Below are 24,013 nucleotides of genomic sequence, written 5' to 3' on the forward strand. Positions count from 1 at the left end.
AAAGATTGCGATAACATCTCATTACCGCTTACAGTGTACACCAATCACACTGATTGCCCCCCTCCAATAAAAAGGACCTGTCACCACCCATCAAAGTACCTTTCACAGTTCATCTGAGTACCCGAGTACCTGTCACAGTCCATCTGAGTACCCAAGAACCTGTCACAGTCCATCTGAGTACCCGAGTACATGTCACAGTCCATCTGAGTACCCGAGTACCTGTCACAGTCCATCTGAGTACCTGTCACAGTCCATATGAGTACCCGAGTACTTGTCACAGTCCATATGAGTACCTGAGTACCTGTCACAGTCCATATGAGTACTTGAGTACCTGTCACAGTTCATATGAGTACCGAGTACCTGAATACCTGTCACCGCCCTTCAGAGTGCCCAAATACCAGTCACCAGCCCATCAGAGTACACGAGTACCTATCTGTAGCCCATCAGAGTACCCGAGTACCCGAGTACCTGTCACCAGCCCATCAGAGTACCCGAGTACCTGTCACCAGCCCATCAGAGTACCCGAGTACCTGTCACCAGCCCATCAGAGTAACCGAGTACCTGTCACCAGCCCATCAGAGTACCCGCGTACCTGTCTGCAGCTCATCAAGTTACCCGAGTACCTGTCTCCAGCCCATCAGAATACCCGGGTACCTATCTGCAGCTCATCAGAGTACCTGAGTACCTATCTGCAGCCCATGCCTCATAGAATATATGTTGGGGGGTTTGCTTTCCAAAATGGGGTAATTTTGTGGGTAATTCCACTGTCCTGGTGCTCAAGGACCTTCAAAAGTGTGATAGGTAGGAACAAAATGAGATGTTTAATTTATGCTCCTAGAACGCCTGAAGGTACTACTTCAATGTTGGGCCTTTGTAGGTGGCCAGTCTGTGTAAAAGTCTCACACATGTGGTATCGTCATACTCGGGAAGAGTAGCAGAATGCATTTTGGGGTGTAATATTTGCTATATACATGCTATGTGTTAGAAATATCTTATAAATTGACAACTTTGTGTAAAAAAATGCATTTTTCATTTTTTGTCCACATTTTCCCAAAACTTCTGGAAAAAAATGAAGAAAAAGACTCAATATGCCTCATAGATTATATGTTGGGGTGTTTGTTTTCCAAAATGGGGTCATTTTGTGGGCAATTCTATTGTCCTGGTGCTCCAGGGCCTTCAAAAATGTAATAGGTGGTTGAGAAATGAGATGTGTCATTTATGCTCGTAGGTGCTACTTCAATGTTGGGCCTTTGTATGTGGCCATGTTGTGTAAAAGTCTCACACATGTGGTATCGCCATACTCGGGAAGAGTAGTAGAATGTATTTTGGGGTGTAAATTGTTGTATGCATATGCTGTGTGTGAGAAATAATCTGATAAAATGACAATTTTGTAAAAAAAAAAAAATCTTCATTTTGCAAAGAATTGTGGGAAAAAATTACAACTTAAAAAAACTCACCATGCTACTTACTTAATACCTAGGAATGTCTACTTTCTAAAAAGGGGTCATTTGGGGGGTATTTGTACTTTTCTGACTTGTAAGTGTCGGTTCACACAGGGGCGGCACGACTTGCAGGTCGCCTCATCGAGGCGACCTGCACACGATGAGGCGCCCTGCACACGACTTCAACGGTGACTTGCAAAATGACTTCTGTATAGAAGTCAATGCAAGTCACCTGAAGTCGCCCCAAAAATACTACAGGAACCTTTTTCTAACTTGCGTCGCTCCTATTAGAACGGTTCCGTAGTACAGAACGGGACGCGACTTGTCAGGTGGCTAGGTCGCCTGACAAGTCGCCCCTGTGTGGACTGCCACTTAGTGTCTCAAGAAATGAGATTCATCTGATGTACTGAAGGCCTGATCAGATGTGGTCAGTTTTCAGTGATTGGCACCATAGTTTGTAGACTATAACTTTCACAAAGACCAAATAATATACACTAATTTGGGTTATTTTACCAAAGATACGTAGCAGTATAAATTTTGGCCAAAATTTATGAAGAAAAATGACTACTTAGCAAAATTTTATGAGAGAAACAAAGAAAAAGGCATTTTTTTCACAAAATTTACGGCCCTTTTTTTATTTATAGCACAAAAAATAAAAAACCCACTAGTAAGTAAATACCACCAAAAGAAAGCTCTATTTGTGTGAAAAAAAGGACACAAATTTCATATGGGTACAGTGTTGCATGACTGAGTAATTGTCACTCAAAGTGTGAGAGCGCTAAAAGCTGAAAATTGGTCTGGGCAGGAAGGGGGTGTAAGTGCACTGTATTGAGGTGATTAAGCAATTAGGAGAATTGAAAGAACAATTGAAGTGCATGCCCCAGGGTAGTGCTCAGATGCCTAACCCTGAAAGTGAAGAGTCTGACAATAATCCCAGATCTGACTCTCAATCTGAAGTTTGGAAGTTAGACAATGGAGAGGAAACAAAAAAAAAATACATGTCCTACCCAAGCCATCTATAGCGCACAGGGGGGTTAAAAATTGAACCCCCACATAAAGGTAGGTATAATCAGTTTTCTTCAGGTTCAGAGAGAAAGACAGGCAGCCACAAACAGGACGCCGCAAAAATAATACAATTTTTGAATACTGCCATCCTGGTCTTTATGAAGAAGGGATCTATGTATAATATTGACCACATCAAGACCTATGAAAATACCCTCTCAGTTTTGGGCCTGGATGATGACCAGTCTAGGATTAGTTTCTTGCTGTGGGTATTTGAAACCAAATACCGTAGATTCTGTGAATCTTTAAAAGGTCTGTATGGTACTTCATGGCAAGAAATTAAACACCACTGTCATCTAGAATTCGGTCCGTACAAAAATGTTACCACGGCTAGAGCAGCTATACACAATCTGAGATGTACCAGTCATCAAAGCCCAACTGAATTTCTGGCTGTGCTAAAAAGTCCTTAGCACTTAGCAAAAAAGGAGCCAGATTACAATCACCCTGAGTTTGAATTCATATTCTTTGAGGCCCTATCTACCTACATAAAAATGAGTTTAGCGAAGGACTACAAAGGGGGGTGTTCACTGGAGTAGAGAATAACAATTTGTACTCTGTCCAACAGACTGGTGAATACAAAGATAGGCCGGAACCTATAACTAAATTTGTGGCTGAAACTCATATATCTCCTCAATCATTACATTTTGAAACCAAGAAAAAGACATACGCTGATATAGTCAGAGGAGATATGCCACATGGGTTCCTCAGCGGTAGACCAGATACTCCACCAATCAGAAGGGGGGAGCAGAGACCCCCCTTTTGAGGGGGAGCACAAAGACCACCTCAGTAGTATTCTCCAAGGGACCCGGACCCGAGGTTAAGAAGAAACGTTAGGAACTATCCCCAAAGTGCCAGATTTAACCCTGAGGGTGGAAACCCTCACTATAACTTGTATAATTTTCCCCAGGGACCTACACAGGTAAATAGGGATCCCCCACATGTTAGGACACCCCAAAACCCTGGGAAGATAGGGAACAACTAAGGCCCAGACCATCACTCCAGAACCAAGACAGTGATTCTGACAAGGATATGTCTGCTCAGAAGTCCCAAGAAATTACAGAAACCAGGTCCCACAACCCAATTCTGATCAGCCTGTAAGCAATGCAGAAATCAAAATAGATTGAATTATGGATATGTTACACAGTTTCATTGCTGCACGGAACCTAAATAACATTTCTTTAGGTGCAAATCCTGTTGCCAGCCAAGGGCCACAGAGCCTTTGAAGTGCACATGGTGAAATAAATCAGAGGAATGCATTGAATAAAGGTATAGGGGACAGAGGTTCTAATACCAGTTTTTTCCCCAGGTCACATGAGGATCCTGAAACCCCTACCGGGGATCTTGGTTGTTAGATATTAATTATTCTCCTATTTTTCAGTGGTCACTTCATTCCTTTGAACATAAGCAGATCGCTCAAAGCACCCCAATTCAAAGAAGTCGCCGAAGATGGTAATTCCATAGAAAGACCGAATGCTAAAGGCACTAATGATGTTAGGAGGCCTAAATGGTCTGATATTCTGGTAAAAGATGAGGAGTAATCTGCATAAGGTAGTTTGAGTGCCTCAAATGAGTTGTATTGACACCCCAAAGGGGGAGATCTTATTTGTTTTATTCTTCCCAAGTAGAAGGTTGACTATAATGTCAAATATTTTATTACTGACAGTAAGTATGTCACATGTAAATGTGAGATGGTCTGATGATTTTATTGTTACAGAATCACAACATTTAAGCTCTAAAATGATTATAAAGAATGTAATTCAGTTGTTAGTGTCTGGTGTCCATAGCTATAAATAAATGTCCTCATGTTAATGAGCCCTGGAGCTCTATCTCCCATAGCAACAGTTTCATACATTGTCTTGCCATCCAGAGTATTAGGATAAAGGACTGATCACACAATGGACTGAAGGGGGGCTCTAAAGAAACCCAGGATACTAGTTTGATACTGAGCTCTCAAACGCAGATCATGTTAGTGAAAAACATATATGTCTTTTCTCATGAAATCCATTTTCCTTTACAGGACTAAGATGTCCATGAGCCAGTCAGCAGAACCGAGAATCCAACATGTGTGAGACATCCAGAAGGGACCATGTGGGGGATCCAGGGATACCACTGATGGCCAGTTTACATGGACAAACCCATCAGGACGGTCAAGACCAAAGGTGACCGGAGTGATCAATTTCCCACCAACCAAAAGGACGACGGCCCTGAGATGCACACATCGATTGCAAACCCATCTTTCTACCAAGGAAATATCCACAGTCTGAAACCATCGTCACAAACTAGACTTACAAGGCCCGAATGAAGCCATATTTCTTCAAGATTCTGCCTCAGTAATTGTCTCAAATGACTACAGCATTTGACCCATTCACCAGGGGGGTTCTGTTGTAATTATGATGAAGAAATAACCATATCTCATAAGTTTAAGATGTGGATATATGGTTGCAAAGTCAGTTAAGCCTCGAGACAGTACAAAGGGTAAAGGACAAAGTCAGAAGGTGGGCATCGGTAACCACCCCGTGCACCAACCAGCGCCGACCAATGCCAATCAACATGAACCATGACACATGATTAACAAAACATAATTAGTCAAACAGCAAAATTATGCATTGTTTTCTTTGCTGGTTGTCATCTCCTGCAGACATATATTCGGATATATCCCACTCCTGCAGGGTTCAGTATATCTAAATGCATTGTGGTGCTTCTATAGTGTTGTATTATAGATTCTTTTTTTACCTTATCAATATAGTTTATTCTCTTATATTTCCTTCCTTTTTACTATGTATTTTTTTTCTTACTGGCGTTTTTTCTTCCTTCACACCTACAGTGTCACATATGGTCAAACTACAACTTTTCATTGCTATTTGGTCTTTTTTTTTGGCGCCTCTGTACCCACATTTTTTTCTTAGCAGAGTATATGTAAGTATTGGTTGAGGCTATGTTAGCCCACAATATTGGACTGTGTTATGTCCAATTATATACATTATTCCTTTTTCATTTTCCTCTCAACTCTAATCTATCCTGGTCCCTGTATGCAGCCTGTGGCCACATGAGTGGTACCCCCCCCTTGCCGTGCCTGTTGGGTTGCCCAGTTGCATGCCCTTTTGTGGGGGCCCCTTGGTAAGTTGGGTGGGACTTATGGGGTGGGACAGACTATGGGCCATGACATTTGTAATATATACGGTTTATTTGTATATAATTTTCATGATATTCTATATTGTGTTACATTATTTCCATTTTTCCAATAATGTATAATTAATTCATGTGTTTATTATTACTAGAGCCCCTGTTGAACACTGATGATCATATATAAATCCCTGAAGAAGCCACTGTTTGGCGAAACATGTAGGGACTTGACATGCATCAGTGAGCATTTCAAACATATGGATACTTTGGCCAGTATTACTGTCTGTATATTACTCTGCCTACATTTTATGCACGTTATGTCTGTTTTTTGTATATCTTTATAATAAAATTTATATTTTTTAAGTAAAATATTGCAAATTTCTATATAGGCACCATTATAATCCCTATTCTATTCCCCTCCTTTGTACTTTATTAACACAAGGGATAAGGTGCCGGATTACATGAGGTCACTCAACCCACACCCCATATAACTTTAGGAAGACATTTCAATTCTGTCTACCCAGTGATATTTTAAAATACATATGATTATAATGGAAAAACGGTGTTAATACGGGCCCTTTATCACACCACTCAGCGCCAGGACACGATGCAGCCTCAACCGCAAACAACAATTAGAACAAATGAATACAGTATAATCGTCCAATTTGTTATGTACAAAGAGGCACGGAAAGAGATATAGAATAAAAAAGCAGCTGTTTAAAATTTAAACATCAAACATAATAAAAGTGGTATAGCATAATCAAACATACAGACCATAATATCCCACCAAACAGCGCTAATGTTGAACAAAATTAGACATGCATGTGGCCAGCAACACATGGAAAAAGAAGTCCTTTTTTGAAAAGCGGTGATAAATCCAGAGTGTAGTTCAAACAGTGTCAACCAGGTGTTTGTATTGCTGATTCTCAGTGTGCACCTTCCACCAGTCAAACAGATCCCACCATGTGATGACACACTCCCCTCAGGGGGTTAAACTCACCAGAACTGGATAGTATTAAAGCCTTCAAGAACAAAACCGGCCAAGCCATACACTGCAACCACCACTTCGAAGGATTATTATCATGCAATCAACTAAGCAAATCAGAAGGCGTTTACTTCACCGCAGTAGACAAGCCAGCGGCTCAGCTGTCCAGGAGCCGCTACTTCCTGGTTCTCGGTGGAACGCAAACGTCACTTCCAGCGTCGTGTAAGCCACGCCCTGACGCGTTTCGTCATATCCTGACTTCGACAGAGGGCGCCATCTGTCGAAGTCAGGATATGACGAAACGCGTCAGTTGTTTGTATGAATGACAGCAGAGCGCAAATTAATTATAAAGCATACCACTGTGCTTTATAAATGTGCAGTACCTGGCTGTGGCTGTTTTACTGCTCTCTTAAAAGTGATCCAGCCTGAATCACCTTTCAGAGAGTGCCGCTTGTGTAAAGAAGTCCTTAGTTAAATCTAACACATAATCATATTCATGAGCAGGGGTGTGGCAGGTGTGCCTGGGTACACCCTAATCATCCCCTTGCGGCATAGATTCTCCCTGCTGCCCAGGCCCGTGTCATTTACCGAGCACTTCCTTTTCTGAATAAGCACAGTGAGTGATTGATACAGATCACTCACTGTGTTCATTCATAACTGAAGCCTAGTTTACTAGGCTTCAGTTTGTGAATGAACAGGAAGCCGCTCAGCACAGAGCACCTCTCATTCATTCACTGTCCCTTGCAGCTGATGCTGCAGAGAAAAGGGCTGGGGAATCTCTGTCCTCAGTCTCTTTCCCTGTTGCAAAAGTGACACATCAGGGGTCTAAACCCCTGATATTTCACCAGAGCCCCCAGTGGGGTTTCTAAAAGAATTGTAAAAAAAAAAACACTTTAAAAAAATTATAAAAACAATAAATAAATAAAATACTGATACTGCCCACTGCCCAACTAACACCAATCTCTTCCGTACTGACACCATCCACCGCCCTACTGACGCCGACCACATTTTAATACATTTTAAAATGTTTGTTTACATCTATAATTGTGTGTGTGTGTATATGTATGTGTGTGTATATATATATATATATATATATATATATATATATATATATATATATATATATATATATACATATAAAGTATCTCACAGAAGTGAGTACATCCCTGACATTTTTGTAAATATTTTATTCTATCTTTTCATGTGACAACACTGAAGAAATGACACTTTGCTACAATGTAAAGTAGTGAGTGTACAGCTTGTATAACAGTGTAAATTTGCTGTCCCCTCAAAATAACTCAACACACAGCCATTAACCACTTCGCGCCCGCGCTATAGTCGAAAGACGGCTGTAGTGGGGACGCTATCTGCCGGGCGACCGTCCCTGGATGTCTGTTGTTTACTTCCGCGATGCACGCTCCCACGGGCGCGCATTGGGGAAGTTCTGTGCTGGCCCTGTCCCTCGGAAACAGCCAGTCACAGATCGCTGAAAACGGCCAATCATAGCGGCCGTTTTCAGCGCGATCGGCGGTGCCAATGAGAGACAATCTCATATGTAAACATATGAGATCATCTCTCATCGCCGGTGTTCTGCGGCTCTGCCTCCTCACACAGAGACAGGCGGTAAGTAAAAAAAAAAAAACGAAAAAAAGTGTCCCCGCTGCCATCTGTCCCTGCCATCTGTCCCCACTGTCATGTCCCTGCCATCTATCCCCAGTGCCATCTGTCCCCACTGTCATGTCCCTGCCATCTGTCCCCACTGCCATCTGTCATCAGTGCCACATAGTGCCATCTGTCATCAGTGCCATCTGTCCCCACTGCCATCTGTCATCAGTGCCACATAGTGCCATCTGTAATCAGTGCCACATAGTGCCATCTGTCATCAGTGCCACCTGTCAGTGTCACGTGCCACGTCTGTCATCAGTGCCACGTATCAGTGCCATCTGTCATCAGTGCCACGTATCAGTGCCATCTGTCATCAGTGCCACATATTAGTGCCATCTGTCATCAGTGCCACGTATTAGTGCCATCTGTCATCAGTGCCACATCAGTGTCAGTGCCACATCAGTGCCATCTGTCATCAGTGCCACGTCAGTGCCACGTATCAGTGCCATCTGTCATCAGTGCCACGTCAGTGTCACATGTCATTGTCCTGGTGCTCTAGGGCCTTCAAAAGTGTAATAGGTAGTCAACAAGTTAGATGTGTAATTTATGCTCCTAGAACACGTGTTGGTGCTCCCTGCATGTTGGGCCTCTCTATGTGGCCACGCTGTGAAAAAGTCCCACACATGTGGTATTGTAATACTCAGGAGGAGTAGCAGAATGTATTTTGGGGTGTCATTTGTGGTATACACTTGCCATGTGAGAGAAATTACCTATTACAATGACAATTTTGTGGGGGAAAAAAAAAATCTTCATTTTGCAAAGAATTGTGGGAAAAAATGACAACATCTAAAAACTCACCATTCATCTTGCTAAATACCTTGGAATGTCTACTTTCAAAAAAAGGGTCATTTTGGGGGTATTTGTACTTTCCTGACTTGTTCAGGTCGCAAGAAATGAGATAGGCCGTCAGTACATCAGGTGTGATTAATTTTTTATGATTTGCACCATAACTTGTGGACTCTCTAACTTTCACACGGACCAAATAATATCCACTAATTTGGGTTATTTTTACCAAAGATATGTAGCATTATAAATTGTGGCCAAAATTTATGAAGAAAAATTACTAATTTGCAAAATTTTATCACAGAAACAAAGAAAAAAGCGTTTTTTTTCAAAATTTTCGGTCTTTTTTTATTTATAGCGCAAAAAATAAAAAACCCAGAGGTGATCAAATACCACCAAAAGAAAGCTCTATTTGTATGAAAAAAGGACAAAAAATTCATTTGGGTACAGTATTGCCTGAGTAATTGTCATTCAAAGTGTGACAGCGCTGAAAGCTGAAAATTGGTCTGGGCAGGAGGGGGGTTTAAGTGTCCAGTGGGCAAGTGGTTAATGTCCTAACCGCTTGCAACAAAAGTGAGTACACCCCTAAGTGAAAATGTTCAAATTGGGCCCAATTAGCCATTTTCCCTCCCCGGTGTCATGTGACTCGTTAGTGTTACAAGGTCTCAGGTGTGAATGGGGAGCGGGTGTGTTAAATTTGGTGTTATCGTTCTCACTCTCTCATACTGGTCACTGGAAGTTCAGCATGGCAAAGAACTCTCGGAGGATCTGAAAAAAAGAATTGTTGCTCTACTTAAAGATATGTCCAAAATACGGTATATAGGAAATCCGCCCACTCTTATACTCCAAACGCTGCGCTAATGGAAATAAAGCCTCAACAGAGCAGCCACTTTGATGTGTGTGAATATATAAAAAAAAATTTGATTCACCATATAACTAGCTCCTACCAATAGTGAAACCAAATAGCGGCGCTAAACTAATTAAACTAAATCAAACAAGTGGATAATTACATAAACAATATAAATATTGTAAAGTGTAAATATAAAAATAGTGGTTGATCCACACCACAGTGCACCAAATATTACAAACAGTGTCCTGAAAAAAATGTATGATCAATTATGTGAGTAAGTGATCTGTAAAGACAATACATATATGAAGTCCTTTAAATGAACAACCAAAAGTGTGATAATATATATATATATATATTCCTTTGACGTTAATCCGTGACGTGATATAATGAAGATCTTCAATAAAACAAATCTTCCCCCACACCTCTGTGTCCGTGATTTCACTCCCCTTGGGAAGACAAACTCACCAGCTCCTATTGCCTTACACTCTCGTGTTTGGCTAAATGGCTTTAACCCACACAGAAGGGGGTAAAATAATGACCTCCGATGGTCCAACGTTTAGCATCCAGAGTTTTCAACAACAGTGCTCTCTCCACATGTAAAAAAGAAGTGATCTAATAGTGTAGTACCGTAATGAAATTTATTTAAAATATCAAACTCTTCCACCATTAAATTCACATCTCAGAAAATCACATCAGGCAGAGAAACACATCACGGCAGATTGTCACAGCAACAACTCCAAACGAAAGAAACCAGTATATGGTGGTCACCGCGGACCCAAGGAGTGCACTCTTTGGTGACAGTCTCACCCGTCCCTTGGAGCCGCTTTCCCACTTCCTGGTGTGTCACAGTGTGCTACGCCACACATATTCGATTGTCGAATACGTTTTGACTGAAAAGTCTTCAAGTCTTTTCAGTCGAAACGCATAGGTCTAGCATTTTTAGCTTCCCACATTGCCATTTTATCACCACAGTGATCACTTTTTAATTTTTACCCTTGTATGGTGTTTTACTTCAATAAATCCCAATTTTGTTGACCTGCACGATGTGAAGTTCCCTTTTTCCTTTTCCCATGTTTGAACGCTGAAAACCATCCCTGGATCATCTCTCCCTGGATACGGGTACTGTGAGTGACAGTTGTTGAACCTTCGTCTGGGACCACCCTCCTTGTGGTGTCTATTGGTGCTCGCGACCCACAGGATACTGTCCAGCTTGACATCACGAGAGATCCTCCTTATGCCTTTTCAAAGCACTGCTATATGGTATGTGCGTCCTACAGATCTGGTAAGGGTACCTTTTCCTATTGAATAATCCACACACCCTTTGACGTTCACCGTCTGATTGAAATTGAGGAGATATCCTTTCATTATTTGTTACTGCACATGTGGACTTTTTTATATAATTTTTGCAGTTTCATATTTCACTTATGGACATTTGAATATTATTATATATAATTCTTCATTTTTTCTTACACTTTCTGCACTTGATTGTGTGTATGCTTCACATTTATATGTCAATTATTGCAAATCTGACATTTCTAGTGCTGCATTTGTTTTTAGTTATTTTCCAGTTGACTTGGTTTGTTTGTGTGCTAGCTGCTCCTAGTTTAAACATTTTTGGTTTAACGCAGCATTTCCACTTTTTCTTCACACAAAATATTGACACTTTGGCCCCAATTTGGACATTTTCACTTAGGGGTGTACTCACTTTTGTAGCCAGTGGTTTAGACATTAATGGCTGTGTGTTGAGTTATTTTGAGGGGACAGCAAATTTACACTGTTATACAAGCTATACACTCACTACTTTACATTGTAGCAAAGTGTCATTTCTTCAGTGTTGTCACATTAAAAGATATAATAAATAATTTACAAAAATGTGAGGGGTGTACTCATTTTTGTGAGATACTGGATATACACACACGCATGTGTGTTTGATCTCTGGGGTGCACACCCTAATGCAATAGTCTGTGCACACCAATGCACATAATATACAGGCTCCATCCCCCCAACCACATGACAACATTACATTGTGGGTAGACACAGAGTGTGTCCTGTCTTCTCCCATACTTAAAAGTACAGTGTATGTCTCTGGACTGTAATCTGCACTGGACTGGACTTGAAAGTAAATGCTGCTGGCACTCCCTTCTGTAAAGAAAATCTTTTACATTGCTCATAATGGATAAAGCACAGGTTCTCGTTAAATAAAAAAAAAATTCTTAATACATTAATACATGCCATCATTTTTTTTTTATTTTTTTTTTACTTAGTTAATTTGTATACTTAGTATTACTTAGTATACTTTTTGTTTGCTGCCGTTGTGGGTTGCTATCCTGTATATTTTTTGGAGCAAATTTCAGGACTCCTGTGGTTTATCATTCTATGTTTGTATTTAATGTCTTCATGTTGTGTTTTTTCCATCTCCAGTCTCTATTACATGGAGCTGCAGCCTCAGGGTCTGTTCTGTGTCCAGCTGTGTGGTCTGTGGGAAAGAGGAGGAGCAGAGCGTGCTGTGTGTGTATGTGTGTGAGTGTGTGCTTTATATAAGCCTTTGCAGCCCCATCGTTGCTGTAGTGCCATTGCAGGATCTGCACAGCATCTACAATCTATAAGTGAGCACAGGGGTTAGGTAAGTGAAAACTGAGTAGTGTGTGAACAGGGAAATATTATGCTTTTATTTCTGCCTTAGACTATAATGAATTTGTTTGCTTTTCCTGTTACTTGTGCTTTTATTTCTTCATAGCTCAGACTTTTTGTAACCGTCTAACCAATATATATAATTTGGATTACTCTGTATTACAAAAGCTTGTATTATTACTTAACTTTTAATAGGTATACACAATAATAAGTCAATAAAACAATACAAAGAGAATGGATGTACAGTACAATATCCTACAGCAACCATTGACATCCACCTTTCACCAGTTCATAGAAGTCAGGAAATCAATGAATGATGCATTGCTATGGGTTACTTTATATATTGCCCTTTGCCTTGATCAGTATGACATTTTGGAACTTGATATCCATGCCTTTCCTCTCAGTAGTACAGACCCAGGATTAGATTCACATACTGTATTAGGTATGTCTTGCAGGAGTTTAGCTGGAAATGACAGTACTTATGGCTTGCTCCACAGGTAAGTATCATGAATGACCATTCTATAAATGATCACTGATCCCCCATGGGGCTGTAACTTCTTACTTTAATTCCCCCCCAAATTGTTTTTCTTCTGCATAAAAATATTTTTTTATATTAACAGAGTTTGATTCTACACAAAATATTTCCATTCTTTTTTTGTTGTTGCTGGTGATCGTTTTTCTTACTTTGTTACCCATGTCCTGCTCATTAATAAGAAATCCTAATCAAATCCTAACCCATCCTATTGAATCATATATGCTTCATTACACAAGAGCTGGAGAAGAAGTGGACCAGCTGCCCATAGCAACCAATCACATTTTATTTATCAAATGATACAAGGATTTCGCCAACTTTGAGAAACAAAATACTACCCCCCCTCCCCCCAGTTCCCTTTCTCCAAATTTTGTAACTCATCATCATATAACCTAACATTCTAAATGGGTTCCTGGCTCATCCACACTTTATTTCCTTATCTCAGTTGCTCTAGGAAGATTAACATAATCACAGTCCTCACAGCTGTACTGATTTCATTTTTTGGGCAGTGGGGTTAATTCAGGAAGATGAGGTTATTATGTGTTTAGTTCTCTTATCAGGAGTAAACCTAAGAGTTCTTAGAAGGTTCTTTTATATGGATGAACAGGCTAAACAAAGGCAGGATATGGTGATACAGTTAATCATTGGTGCTCAACTGCAAATATCCTATCCTCAGACAATTTATTCAAACTGCCTATAAATCAGTGAACACTTCACAAGTGTATTCTAGCACTGTCTTTTCCCTTCCAGAGGAGTCAGATGCATAAATGAACATACTCTGCAATTTACAGACATGATTTTCTGGGTTCTAGTAATCTTAGCTAAACATTCCTAACAAGAGTGTCTTTTACATATGCTTTTTGATGGACTTTTCTTTAAGCAAATTCCAACAAGCTTTTCAAGGTCAAACAAGAGATGGTGATTCTTTTTTTCTACTTTCTTTTGCAGATTTAACATTAAAATGGTAGAACAACACATGAGTTGAGAGTTGTGTTGCATCTTGATATAGCACAGTCCTTTACCCCGAAGGGTCCCAACATGCTTACAAACAAATACACATACTAGGGCCAATTTATAGACAGGTTCTGATTAACCTACCAGCATGTCTTTGGAGTGTGGGAGGAAACCCACGCAGGCACAGGGAGAACATGCAAACTCCAGGCAGATGGTGTCGTGGTTGGGATTTGAACCAGCGACCCCTATTGCTGCTAGGTGAGAGAGCTAACCACTACACCACTGTGCTGCCCTTCCATATCATAACAAGCAAAATAGGGTAGTCTGTAATGGTTTGAATGTAAAGTAATAGAATAGTTTGTCATAAAAAACGTAAGAAATGGTTAAAAATCCATCAGTTTTTTTTTCTGCCTGTGTCAAATTGAGGAGATTTGCCTTCACTTCCTGCAATGGAGATGCAACACGATAGAAGAAGAAATGTTTTCATGCTGAGGGAAATTTCCCTCTTAGTCCTGGTTCACACTGAATGCATTTCATGTGTGGCTTGCCGACATCTGTGCAACTTCATGCACAGATGTCAATGCAAGTCTCACATGAAATCACCAAAATAATGCAGGAAACTTTTCAAAATTGGTGCAAGTCAGAGTCACGCTGATATGAACATTTCCATAGCCAGAAAAAGGGTTCGACTTGTCATGCATTTTGATCTGTCAAACTTCATGACAAGTCGCACCGGTGTGAACGGGAGCTTAGCTGTCTCTGGAACAAGTCACCTCAATGAAAGATTTCCCCTCACCTCTTGTTCTGTTGACAGCTCTAAAATGTTGGATCTACCATCACTTTCTGTTTTGGTGACAATGGCAAAGAGGGTGAATCTCTCCAGCAGGGGTACATTCAGCAATGAAAGTCTGAGTGGGGTTCTATACTTTCCCTGCTCTATTCAAATTCAAGAGAAGACATTATGGCTTAACTGTAGTGATCGAGTACCCAATACATATACTCGATCACTACATTAACATATACATTAAACAATAGTATCCATACAATTAATCATTTTACTGCATAAGCCCTGTGTTTACCTGTGCTGCATCCCTCTCACATCTACAGAGGCAAAGAAGAACAATGCACCATCAAATGAAATGCAGAAATTGATTTTTCACATAAGCTCCCTGAGACTGCATGTGACAGGCAGCCCAATTGTCATTGAAACATATGATTTTAAAACATATTTGAAGATAAGCACGTATTAGATAATTTATAAAGCAGTGAAAATGATTTGCTGTAACTCATAATAGCTAGCCAGGCTTCACGGATCATCAGATCAATGAAAGACAATTTATGGCTCTAGGCTTCTGTTGTTTGCATCCTGCTTTTTTGCTTTTGCGTTGGATCAAGCCACCAAAAAATGTGATACTTCAGTTACAGGTGGGGTTTATTAATCTGGGTCACAAGGGGGTAAAGATCCCTCTGCCATTGCTTCTTCCTCTCTTCTCCCCCACCATTTATTTCAGTGTTCCCAACCATCTCAGAGTGTTCCAGTTTGTCCTGATGTAGAAAAAAATTAGATTAGAAAAACAACTGAAAAAAAAGTCCAGTGAGGATAATGAGACCCCACATAATCTACAAGGTAGATGAAACTCAAGCTAGCACATATGAAAAGCTGCCAGGTGATAAAAAAAATAAACTTGTACAGACCAAAATATGGTACTAATACTGGTTGAGAATGTCTAACCATCCACATCTACTGTTTGTTATTTTGATCTTGGCTGTTCTGTATTCATTATTATTGTACTTTGTGTGCAATCTCATCTGGCTGCTGGACAAACCCAAGGATTTGGTAAAGTTTTGCCCATTGACCAAGCTTTGCAAAGATCAAAATTCACTAATACCACACAATGTTTCTAAATTCATTATCAAACTCCAAATATCGACATTAGCACTTAGGGTTAGCACTTGGACACACCAAATATGAGCATATACATACACTAGTTGCTAATAGGCAAATTCAACTTTTATTAGTCTAGTAAAGATGGTTCTGTTGACTGTCCAGCAGATGAACATGCACACTTGTTTCAGGTAGATGTGCATGTTTACACATCATACAGACACAGCTAGTGTTGACCTGGGGCAAATGCAGTCATCTGCTAAGAAGCTGATGGATTCTTTCTCTGATTTTGATCAGTAAGAGGGCTGATTTTCTTAGGCTAAGTAGTACAAATAAATAATCTGATATGAATGGATCATTTGACATTCATCTCATTCATGTCTATGGACCTGGTTGCCCTATCTCATACAATGGGCGTCCTCAATCCTGGTACCTACCTGTTGCTCTGATCTACTTCAGATGCTGAGAAATTGATCACATGATCCCAGCAAAAGCAGTTTAGGGGACTGATATTCAGTGAGAGCTAGCCAAACAGTGGACAAACTTCTTCCTTCAGCTTGGACCACCTGACCAATGCCTAGGCATTTGGTCACAGGACCAATAGTGGAGTAATATTTGCACAGTTTTTTTTTTTTAGTTGAGGTATTTCTATGCCATTTTAATTTGTATTCATGTACTGTATATATGTATTTTGTGGTATTCTGTGGCAGGAGATAGAGTGTTAAGTCTCGAAAACCATTTGCATTGAATGTCAACCTTGGAAGTACTAATTAAACAAATTGAACTTTGGTTTATTAATCAGTCTCAAGTCTCTGACACTACTGTCAGGTTTTACTGAGGTAAAATTCTCAGTCATCTTATATCTTCCCAAGTCTCTTGACTAACAGAGACAGATTTACAGTAGGGCAAGGAAAGCATTTCCCTAGGCGTTTTGTCTTAAAATGACTGTGTAGACCAAGGTTTTTTTGGAGGAAATGCAAAAGTTCTGCTTCAAATGCAAAATGTTTATGCTTTGATTGGACTTACAATATGCTAATGATATATTAGTGTTGAATATACATACTGGGATGTGTTATGGTTAAAGAGTACAGTGCATAGTATGCACTATGGATTATGATTCATTTTCCCAGCGGGTATGTGATAGCGTTCTTCCTATGCCCTCTGGTCCTGTTCACTGACCTGACATGTGCATAGCCGGGAAAACCATTAACATGCACAAGTTGACAGGTTAGGACATGCTGCAGAAACAAGCTAAAAAAAGACAGTAGCATAACGTAACTTACTATGAGCAGATTGAATCACTTTTATGTAAATTCTTATGTTAAACGTATTACAAGATAGAACCTCCAGTGGCATTCTATATCACAAATATGACTTAAAGTAAAATATATCTTGTTAAGTTTGAATTGCAATTTTTAAATTTAAAACTTGATTTTTCAAGGAAATTGACAGTTTTGCCCTTGTCACATTTTGCCATGCAGACTGCTTAGGTGAAATGTGCTTTAAAAAATTACTTGACTTTGTTTTTTTAACAAGATCATGTGACCATTATGTCAGCTGAATGTTTTTTTCGCCCCGAGCCCACCCTTTTTTGAAGCCTTTTTTTATGCCAGAGGCTCTAATCACGTGCTTCAAAAAAACCAAAAAAACCCCTCCCATCCCCATCATAGGAGTTTATGCGTCCGGTGTCCTCAAATGGGCCCAAAATGCACGGGCCGCCACTGCTAACACATGAATATGCTTTGATCTAAACCATTCTATTGTAGCTCTGGCTGTATGTTTAGGGTCGTTGTCCTGCTGGAAGGTGAACCGCTGCCCCAGCCTCAAGTCTTTTGCAGACTCTAACAGGTTTTCTTCTAAGATTGCCCTGTATTTGGCTCCATCCATCTTCCCATCAACTCTGAATAGATTCCCTGTCCCTGCTGAAGAAAATCATCCTCACAACATGATGCTGTCACCACCATGTTTCACGATGGGGATGGTGTGTTCAGGATGATGTGAAGTGTTAGTTTTCCGCCACACAGCATTTTGCTTTTAGGCAAAAAAGTTCATTTTTGGTCTCATCTGGCCAGAGCAACTTCTTCCACATGTTTGCTGTGTCCCCCACATGGCTTCGCGCAAACTGCAAACGGGACTTATTATGACTTTCTTTCAACAATGGCTTTCTTCTTGCCACTCTTCCATAAAGGCCAGATTTGTGGAGTGCGCGACTAATAGTTGCCCTGTGGAAAGATTCTTCCACCTGAGCTGTGAATCTCTGCAGCTCCTCCAGGGTTACCATGGTCTTCTTGGCTGCTTCTCTGATTAAAGTGATTGTAAGGGTTTGTTTTTTTAAAAAAAAAATAACAAACATATCATACTTACTTCCACTGTGCAGCTCGTTTTGCTCAGAGTGGCCCAAACCTTGTCTTCTGGGGTCCCCCGGCGGCTCTCATGGCTCCTCCCCACATCAGATAACCCCCTAGGAGAAGCGTTCTCCCGAGGCGGTTACCTTGCGGGCACGCTCCCGAGTCCAGCAATCGGTGTCCATAGCCGCCGAATGTATGACTCGGCCCCGCCCCAAGGCACCCGCGTCATTGGATTTGATTGACAGCAGCGGGAGCCAATGGCTGCACTGCTATCAATCTATCCAATCAAGATCCAAGAACCCCAGGCTGAGAGACAGAGCGTCCCTGCCAGGTCAAGTTCCAGGGCTCAAGTAAGTAAAACAGGGGGGGCTGGGGGGCCGGTCACTGCCAGGTGTTTTTTCACCTTAATGCATAGGATGCATTAAGGTAAAAAAACACGAAGGTTTACAACCCCTTTAATGCTCTCCTCATTTCATTTATCATTTTCATTCCACTTCACAATTATGTGCCACTTTGTGTTGGCCTATCACATAAAATCCCAATAAAATACATTTACGTTTTTGGTTGTAAAATTTCAAGAGATATGAATACTTTTTCAAGGCACTGTGTGGTAATCACTTAGCTTTGTTTATCAAGAAATGTATTATTAGTATCATTATTCTTCTGCTTTCCTTAAGGGTACATTCACACCAGCCAATGCTTTATAATGCAGTGCAGTGCTAATGCTACTCTTTTTCAGTGGAAGGTGCTCACACATCACCGCAATGCAGTGGTGTGAATTAGGCACAAAGGAAACAAGGCATTTTGCCTTGTCATGTGGTGGGACTGCACTGGAATAACCACCCAGCGCAGTCCCACAACATCTGGTGTGAGTGGAGCCTTAAAGCGGATTTCCAGTCATAAAACTTTTTACATTATTCAGCTGAATTAAATACAAAGAACAACCTTTGGAATTTTTTTTATTTACTCACCTTTTCAGGTCTGTTGCTAGGGGGTCCCTCGTAATCTGCCTCTTCCTCTCCAAGGTGCCTGACGTCATTTCCCTCGGCGCCCGTGCTCGCTAGTGCTCCTGGGAGATGTCTGTCATCATTTCTCAGGAGTCACTGGGCAGCACCGAGGGCTTCCTTGCCATCACAACGGGGGCGGGCACTTTCGACGACGCCACCCGTTGTGATGGCAACGTCAGAAGTGTAGGCCGCTGTGCCGTACATACGGCGCATGTGTGAGAACGGGCGGTGCATGCTGGTCGCTCAGCTGCACCAGAGCCTGGAAGATAGTGCTTGTGGGCTTCACATGCCCACAAGCAAGATGGTAATATAGAAGAACAAGGAATAAAAGAGATCTTTCTAAGGGCCCTTTCACATGGACATGTCCATGTACGGGCTCCGCTTTGCTCAGCAGGGGATCGCTCCGTCGATCCCCGCTGAGCAGGCAGATGACAGGTCCGTCGCTGCACACTGTGCAGGGACCGACCTGTCAGAGCGCCGCTCTCCTCTATGGGGGATCGGATGAAGACGGACCGTAGAGTCCGTTTTCATCCGATACGCAGACGGATGGAATAGTAGGGTTTTCACACTTTAGCGGATCGGAACAGGTCGGATGTCAGCGGATGTCAGCGGACATGTCACCGCTGACATCCGTCGCTCCATAGACCTGTTTGGAGTGTCTGTTCAGGTCCGCCTAAAAAACTAACAGGCGGACCTGAACGGTTCACCCGTGTGAAAGGAGCCTAAATTAAATTGGCAATTGAGCATAGTTTAAACAGAGACACGTGAGTGCTAATAACAACTTTATAAATATTAAGATATTCATACTAAAAATTTATTTTTTTTCACAGCCCCCCACTGAAACATTTTATTAATCACTAAATTCAGTTTAAAAACAAGCCAACAAGTCTTGGGGATCCGTAGGATCCTCTTTGTTAGGGCTGGCTTTTACTGAACTCGGGTAATGTGATGGAAATTATGTCCAATGTTTAGAGCCTGCTTTGGTCACCAGTCTAAAACCTAACAATGTTATCAAATTACAGGATATTAATTAAATTGGTCACTGGTAAACTGTATGTATGATTGTAAAAAACTCTCAATATAGTGACTCAGGGGCTCCACCACAGCATCTGTACTTCAAAGAGCCCTCTGTCCAACTTCAACATATTTTGAGTCATTTTCAAGTAATGTCAGAATTTATGTCAGTGTCTTAAAAAGTGCAGAAGGCTTTACATGCTGATGCATGTTAAGGAAATAATATTTTCAGAAGGAGAGGGTCAACAATGGCTTTTTGTTTCCTTCAAGAAATATGATGCTGGGTTTGGGGAAGTGAGGATAAGGATGAGTTTTTCCTTTACTCAGAGCGGCACGATTCTGGATAAAATGAGAATCATGATTTTTTGCTTAGAATAAAGATTTCCGGCGTAACATCATCTTTCACATTATACAAATTGGGCTACCTTTACGGTTTAGTTTGTTTTTTTAATTCATTGAAGTGTATTATATAACGCAAAAAACTGCGTTTGAAAGACCGCTGCACAAATCTGACATAAAATATTGCAGCAACCGCCATTTTATTCTCTAGGGTCTCTGCTAAAAAATATATATAATGTTTGGGGGTTCTAAGTAATTTTCTAGCAAAAAAATACTGATTTTAACTTGTAAGCAAAAAAAGGCTAATGCCCCGTACACACAGTCGGATTTTCCGACGGAAAATGTGTGATAGGACCTTGTTGACGGAAATTCCGACCGTGTGTGGGCTCCATCACACATTTTCCATCGGATTTTCCGACACACAAAGTTTGAGAGCAGGATATAAATTTTTCCGACAACAAAATCCGTTGTCGGAAATTCCGATCGTGTGTACACAAATCCGACGGACAAAGTGCCACGCATGCTCAGAATAAATAAAGAGATGAAAGCTATTGGCCACTGCCCCGTTTATAGTCCCGACGTACGTGTTTTACGTCACCGCGTTTAGAACGATCGGATTTTCCGACAACTTTGTGTGACCGTGTGTATGCAAGACAAGTTTGAGCCAACATCCGTTGGAAAAAATCCTAGGATTTTGTTGTCGGAATGTCCAAACAAAGTCCAACCGTGTGTACAGGGCATTAGGCTGGGTTCGCACTAGTGCGAATTGGATGCGGAATTTGCCGCATCCAATTCGAATGTCAGGAGATTGTGATTGGCTCTCAATGGAGCCTGTTCACACATCTCAGGTGCAAATTGCACAGGAGTCCTGTGCGTTTTCTGGTCCGTTTCAAGTCCGAATTCAGCCAAAAATTCGGACTGAAACGGTGAACAGGGACGCACCGGACCCTGCTGTGAACCGCTCGATCCCTCATTGTAAACCCAGCCTTAGTCTTTAAGTGGTTAAACTGACCTAATTTACAGTTCATCCCTTTGATTTGAAAAGGAACAGAATGATACAATGTTTCTTTTTATCTCTTTCAGCGTTTTGTTGATAAACATTGCTGGCTGCTTTTTTTTTACATCTGTGAGCAGGAAACTGCACTGCACTTGTTACATGAATCGTTGAAATGCTGGATTAAGATCGTGTGATGGGTGTTAACGAATAATTGCGCAGCTCTCCCTTTACTTAAGGAAGAACTCCAGCAATTTTTTCCCCATTTATGTTATTTATTTATTACAGGTACTTATAGAGCGCAACGCTTTACATGTATATTGCACATTCACATCAGTCCCTTCCCTCAAGGAGCTTAAAATCTAAGGTCCCTAACTCACATACACATACTAGGGCCAGTTTAGACAGGAGCCATTTAACCTACCAGCATGTAGTAGTTTGTAGTGTGGCACACTCAAGCACAGGGAGAACACGCAAACTCTAGGCAATTAGTGCCATGGTTGAGATTTGAACCGATGACCCTGGTGCTGCCAGGTGGAAGTGCTTACCACTTAGCCACCGCACTGTATGGGTTAATTGCTAGTTTTTGCCTATAGATGAGGATGACAGGAACAGTCCACCACTGGACGTGGGGGGGTGTTTTTTTTCCAGAGGATCAAGGATAATGTAAGTATAGCCTTTCAGTGTGCCCCTGGACAAAACGAGCAGTTAACCCATCCAGTGCAGGCACAGCCCCACTGCATGGAAGAAAAAACTTTTCCCCGGAGTTCTTCTTTAAGCCGGCCATAGATGGATCAAATCTCAGCTGGTCCCTGCTGAACTCCAACCATCTATGGGCAGGCTGGATGTGCTGAAGTCAATGCATCAATCGACTTCAGTACAACCAGCTTGTTGGATCTTTTGCATGCAATTACTGCCAGGAGGGAATGGAGCGATTTTCTTTCTTGCAACCCATCATCTACTGTATGACTTGCCTTACTGTCCCTGTAACAACTGTATGAGACAGGTTTCCTTTAAAATTACTTTTTAACATGTCAGTGTGAGTATCTGGGAGGACGGGGGATATAATGGGGACAGCGTAATTTTGTGCCTGTAATTCTCCCCCCCCCCCCCAAGTGTAAAATATACAACATATTTGCACCAATGACTGCCCTGGTGTTGGTCAAAGCTTATAACAGATTGACAGGAAGCTTAAGGGAAAGTTGAATATTATATTGGGAAGTAGGTCACCCATGAACCATCTGTTCTTATATTTTATCATTTAGAATAAATTATGATTCATATGATTGATCCATTTATTAAACGGTCTTCTGAAGTGTTTTATATAGCAAATTGTGCTATGGTTTAGGGGACACTTTACAATTATAATATAAGGAATGTATTGTAAATACAAAATCTTACAAGTGTATCAATTTATAGTATAACAGATTACTGTATGTAGGAAGTGTATCTCTAGTCTCTACAGAGGGATTTCTTTTAAACAAAAAGCAGAAAAGGCAGGGGGCCCCCGGCCACACCAAGAGGTCACCCAACCATCCAACATTGGCAGACAATCACACAAATGACTTCTATCCCAAAGAATATACTGTTTGTGTTTTGTTAGTGTTTTGACTGCATGAACAAAACTGAGAATTCCTTACTAAGATAATATCTCCTGTTGTGAACAGCAAAACATATTTTTCATGACTCTTCCAGCTGGGACAAAAAAATACATCATGAAAAATATTTACTAAAGAAGTCATTCAAAGCTGTTGTGTTGCTTAATTTCTTTGTCACAAAATTTTCACTGTAGTTTGTTAAAGGGGTTGTAAAGGTAAAAGTTTTTTCACCTTAATGCATTCTATGCATTAACCACTTGAGCCCCGGACCATTATGCTGCCTAAGGACCAGAGGTCTTTTTCCAATTTGGCACTGCGTCGCTTTAACTGCTAATTGCGCGGTTATGCAATGCTGTACCCAAACGAAATTTGCGTCCTTTTCTTCCCACAAATAGAGCTTTCTTTTGATGGTATTTGATCACCTCTGCAGTTTTTATTTTTTGCGCTATAAGCGGAAAAAGACCGAAAATTTTGAAAAAAAATGATATTTTCTACTTTTTGTTATAAAAAAAATCCAATAAACTCAATTTTAGTCATACATTTAGGCCAAAATGTATTCGGCCACATGTCTTTGGTAAAAAAAATGTCAATAAGCGTATATTTATTGGTTTGCGCAAAAGTTATAGCGTCTACAAACTAGGGTACATTTTCTGGAATTTACACAGCTTTTAGTTTATGACTGCCTATGTCATTTCTTGAGGTGCTAAAATGGCAGGGCAGTACAAAACCCCCCAAATGACCCCATTTTGGAAAGTAGAAACCCCAAGGAAATTGCTGATAGGCATGTTGAACCCATTGAAT

The 24,013-nt window shown here is 40.9% G+C and overlaps 1 protein-coding gene across 2 annotated transcripts in view; it reads left to right on the plus strand.

Annotated features, from left to right (window-relative positions):
- The first annotated feature begins 12,375 nt into the window (after window positions 1-12,375).
- The window catches only part of PLTP (phospholipid transfer protein), a 113,041-nt gene continuing 101,403 nt past the window's right edge, over window positions 12,376-24,013 (plus strand). For both annotated transcript variants that reach the window (XM_073606268.1, XM_073606269.1), the window contains exon 1: window positions 12,376-12,533. The gene's annotated coding sequence lies outside the window, so the exon portion shown is untranslated. The remainder of the gene's footprint in view (window positions 12,534-24,013) is intronic.

This window comes from Aquarana catesbeiana, linkage group LG12, assembly GCF_042186555.1.
Source record: "Aquarana catesbeiana isolate 2022-GZ linkage group LG12, ASM4218655v1, whole genome shotgun sequence".
Classification (NCBI taxonomy): Eukaryota; Metazoa; Chordata; class Amphibia; order Anura; family Ranidae; genus Aquarana; species Aquarana catesbeiana.